This window comes from Phyllopteryx taeniolatus, chromosome 2, assembly GCF_024500385.1.
Source record: "Phyllopteryx taeniolatus isolate TA_2022b chromosome 2, UOR_Ptae_1.2, whole genome shotgun sequence".
NCBI lineage: Eukaryota > Metazoa > Chordata > Actinopteri > Syngnathiformes > Syngnathidae > Phyllopteryx > Phyllopteryx taeniolatus.
In genome coordinates, this window is record NC_084503.1 from 30,093,017 (window position 1) to 30,098,188 (window position 5,172).

Genomic DNA, 5,172 nt, shown 5'->3' on the forward strand with positions numbered 1-5,172 from the left:
GTGGATATGCCAGACGTATTCCATTTGTATGGCACGGCGGGCGACTGGTTAGAGCGTCTGCCTCACAGTTCTGAGGTCCGGGGTTCAATCCCCGACCCCGCCTGTGTGGGGTTTGCATGTTCTCCCCGTGCCTGCGTGGGTTTTCTCCGGGCACTCCGGTTTCCTCCCACATCCCCAAAACATGCATGCTAGGTTAAATGACAACTCTAACTTGCCCGTAGGTGTGAATGTGAGTGTGAATGGTTGTTTGTTTATATGTGCCCTGCAATTGGCAACTGGCAACCAGTTCACGGTGTACCCCGCCTCCTGCCCGATGACGGCTGGGATTGGCTCCAGCACTCCCGCGACCCTTGTGAGGATAAGTGGCTCAGAAAATGGATGCATGGATGAATTAAATGAATGCTTTATTATTATTATTATCATAATTTATATATTTTTAAAATCATCCCACTGGTCAGCACACAGCTATGGGGGACATACAAACAATCGGGGGGGGGAGGGTGGTCTCCAAGTGCCCACTTCACGGCACAGATAAGTGATCTCACCCCAAGCCAACTTTACATCATCTGTGGTCTGCTTGCAGTTCCGAATAAACATACTTTGCATACTTCACCGCCCGGACTTGAGCAAATCAGTTTCTTGTTCCGCCATTACAAAGACTTTCAGTGCGGCACTCGCGTGCCTCCTTTAAATGGAATGACAGGAACCGCTTGGAGTGAAGTCGGTTGTGTTCACGCCCACAATGGCACAGAACTCAGCACAGCTGATGCGTGGGTGTGCTGGCCCACAAAATTATAAACCCCGGATCTAATTTGCCTTTGCACAGTGTTACGCCACGAGCCACTCTGGATATACGCCAGTCACAAAAATAGAGATCCATAATGTAACATACATACATATAAATACACATACAATGAAAACACCTGTTTTAAGATTCACATATGCACACAATGTAAAACTTTCCATTGTTATACATACATAACTTTATTACTAGTCTTAAAACTTGCAGTTTACATTTTTATATGACAAAGAAAGAAGAACTGTATTTATTTAGGACTACAAGGTACCTAAAGTTGACGGTCTTGCGTCTGCTCTTTTTTGCATTTCAAACTGCCATCCATCCATTTTCCAAACTGCAGGGTACACCACGACCTGCTCGCCAGCCAATCGCAAGGCACATAGAAACAAACAACCATTCACACTCACATTCACACCTACGGGCAATTTAGAGTCCTCAATTAACCTACCATACATGTTTTTGGGATGTGGGAGGAAACCGGAGTACCCGGAGAAAACCTACGCAGGCACGAGGAGAACATGCAGACTCCACACAGGCGAGGCCGGATTTGAACCCAGGTCCTCAGAACTGTGAGGCGGATGTGCTAACCAGTTGTTCAACGTGCCGCCCGCATTTCAAACTTATTCTAGATAACAGTATTTCAACTTCAAATTTGGAACCAGAAGAATTGTGGCAGGGCCGTCCAATTATTTGCAATCGTGCACTGCAAACTGCACAGGCGTAAAAAATAAAATCTAATCGAAAGAAAATAAGCTTCAAATCTACGCTGCGACATTGCATAAGTGTTGACCGACTCAATTATAAGCGCGTGTGTATGAGAAAATGCATGATTCACCGCCACGACTGTGCTGCGACATGTACCCACAGCCACAGGGCTAATGGCATGCTAATTAAAAGCACTGTGCTGCGGGCACTGACAGCCACAATGGCTGACAACAAGTGTGCTCGCTGCACAGGTCCCACTCGCCGTAATGAGGCCCACACACACACACACACACACACACACACACACACACACACACACACACACACACACACACACACACACAGTGTTAGTGATAGGCTGGACTGCTATAACACTAATGCAGCTGGAGAACAAGAAAAACATGGACAATTGAATATGAATGTTCATGAATGGACTGATCCTTATTCCCAAAATTTGAGGTTGGAGCCAACAGACTGGTTTAAAGTGCAAACAATGTCAGTCCGTCCAGTCACATACACACATAATGTAACATATGTCTGTCCATTCACATAGCCATAAAATGTACACTTCATATAAACACAATATGTAAACATACACTATACAGCCAAAGGTATTTGCTCACCTGCCTTGACTTAGATGTGAATTTAAGTCACATCCAGCTCTTTATCTGTAGGGTTTAATATGATATTGGTCCACCCTCTGCAGTTATAACAGCATAAACTCCTCTGGGAAAGCATTCCACAAGGTTTAGGAGTGTTTATGGGATTTTGTTTTTACCATTCTTCCAGAAGCGCATTTGTGAGGTTACACACTGATGTTGGTAAATGGACTGCACTTATATAGCGCTTTATCTACACCATCACAGTGCCCAAAGCGCTTTACAAAGCCTCACATTAACCGACTCACACACACATTCAAACACCAATGGGCGGCTGCTGCCATGCAAGGTGCTGCCAGGCCAACAGGGAGCAAATTAGGGTTCAGTGTCTTGCCCAAGGACACTTCGACATGCGGATGGTCAGATCCGGGATGTTGGACGAGAAGGCGTGGCTCTCAGTCTCCACTCTAATTCATCCAAAAGTGTTCCATAGGGTCGAGGTCAGGATTGTGCTGGTCAGTTAAATTCACCCACACACTCTCTAAATCCCTGTCTTTACGAACCTTAATTTGTGCTCTGATGCATCATGTTGGAACAGGAAGGTGTCATCTCCAAACTGTTCCCACAAAGTTGGAAAAGTCCAAATTATTAGCCCCTGAGCTCCAGTGATAGGAACACTGAATGTTTCAGCATAGAGATGTTTCAGAGATTCTGGACAGTCAAACAGGTTAGGGATTATCCATTCCTATTCCAACATGTCTGTGCACCAGTGCACAAAGCAAGTTCCATAAAAGCATGGATGAGAGAATTTGGTATGGATGAATTTGACTGGCCTGCACAGAGTCTTGCCCTCAACCCAATACAACATCTTTGGGTTGATTTCAAGTGGACAGTGAACCAGGCCTTCTCGTCCAACATCAGTGTGTGATCTTACAAATATGCTTCTGGAAGAATGAGCAAACATTCCCATAAACTCTCTCCTAAACCTTGTTGAAAGCCTTCCCACAAGAGTTGACTCTATTACTGCTGCAAAGGCTAGACCAACATCATATTAAACCATATGGATTTAGAATGGGATATCACTTAAAATTTTATGTAAGTCAAGGTAAGGGTTAGGGTGTGAGGGGATACTTTTGGCAATATAGTGTATGTCAGTCCAGTCACCTACAGTACCAACAGTTCTTTAAAAAAAAACTACCATCATAATTAATTTCCCGCAGATTTTAGCTATTCGCAGTCCGGTCCTGTCCCTATCCCCTGTGAATAGCAGGGGTCCTGTCATGAGCTGTGTTTTTGTGGACTTGGTTTTGATTAGATTTAGTTTGGCTCATTTTTTGTCACGTCTTGGCTGCTTGTTTGGGCTTTGTCTCCACCTGTTCTAGTCAGCCCTCTACCTTGTATCAACCAATCGGCTCCCTCCAGCCACTTGTGTCTTGTTTTGTCGTGTCCAGGTGTGCCTCGTTGTTTCATCAGTTAGCTTGTATTTAGCTTCCTGGTTTCTTTCAGTCTGTCTGTTCATTGATGTTTGTGTAACATGTCACATATCTCTAGTTTTGTCATGTATTCTGTAGTGGGGAGTGTTCTGTTAATTTGTGTTTCTTTGTTGCTTTGATTCTTGATTTTCCGAGACCTTGCTCATTTAGTATTTAGATTTTTCCATGATCGTTGTTTGCCTTTTTTTTGTTTTTGTAAATACTTTTTCAGGACTCCTGTACTCCTGCCTAGCCTCTCTGCTTCCCTGCACTTGGGTCTGCAATTTTTTTTGCCTCAACATTACAAAGCCCTGCAAACTCTGACAGGTCCACTGTACAGGTCCACTGTACCTGTACTTAATTACTTACATTTACATCACATTATGTGAAAATCTATCCATTTACTTGTACATACACACAATGTAACAAATATCTGTCCATTCACCTACACACACTATGTAAACATCTGTCAGTCCATTCACATACATAATGTAAGCAACTGCCTATCCATTCTCGTATGCACATAGTGGAAATGTGTCTGTCCATTCACATAGACACATAATGAAAACATCTGCTCCGTGTCAGTGTCATCTGACCCTTGAAGATAAAATGGCAAATTGCAGTACTTTTTATTTATTTATTTTTGCCAGCGTGCCTTTTAATGGGTTCAAGGAGGCGAGGAATGAAATTCAGTGGTACAAATAGATCAGAACACTGATGCGTTGGCCTTTCATTTAGTGAGCCGCTTCTCCTCACTAGGGTCGCGGGCGTGCTGGAGCCTATCCCAGCTGTCACCGGGCAGGATGCAGGGTACACCCTGAACTGGTTGCCAGCCAATCGCAGGGCACATAGAAACAAACAACCATTCGCACTCACAGTCATGCCTAAGGGCAATTTAGAGTCTCCAATTAATGCATGTTTTTGGGATGTGGGAGGAAACCGGAGTGCCCGGAGAAAACCCACGCAGGCACGGGGAGAACATGCAAACTCCACACAGGCGGGGCCGGGGATTGAACCCGGGTCCTCAGAACTGTGAGGCTGATGCTCTAACCAGTCGTCCACCGTGCCGCCTCAGCATTAGCATACTTTTTTAAAAAAACTTTTTTTTTTTATTTCAGTTGAAACATGCTCCCGGCCGGCATTATATGAAAAGCCTTTTAAGTTTTTTTTTTATTTTTTTTTTAAGAAAACAATGGTCCAAGATGGGATTGAATCCTTGAAGAAAAACAAGTGCAGTAATCCAGTCTCCCACTAATAACAACAACTACATTCATTGTAATAGTGAGTTATATATTCAATCATTAGTTTTTATTTGTTCCTATGGTTGTCCATAAAAATATGACTACGAAACATTAAAGATTAAGTAAAGCTCGGGTAGAGCTGATCTAGAGCACAGTAGGCACGCCCCTTTTTATTAATGATGTATCTTCAAACAGGCTTTCAGTCTTAACACAGTTTTCTGATTCAATTACTTTTATTTGAGTTATTTCATACAGAATTTCCTTCAAAGGTAAGCCTGCATATCCCGACTGGCCGACTACACAGTGGAAGTGCAAGGCATCTTCAAATTTAAAGTGTGTTTAAAGTGTTTTCATTG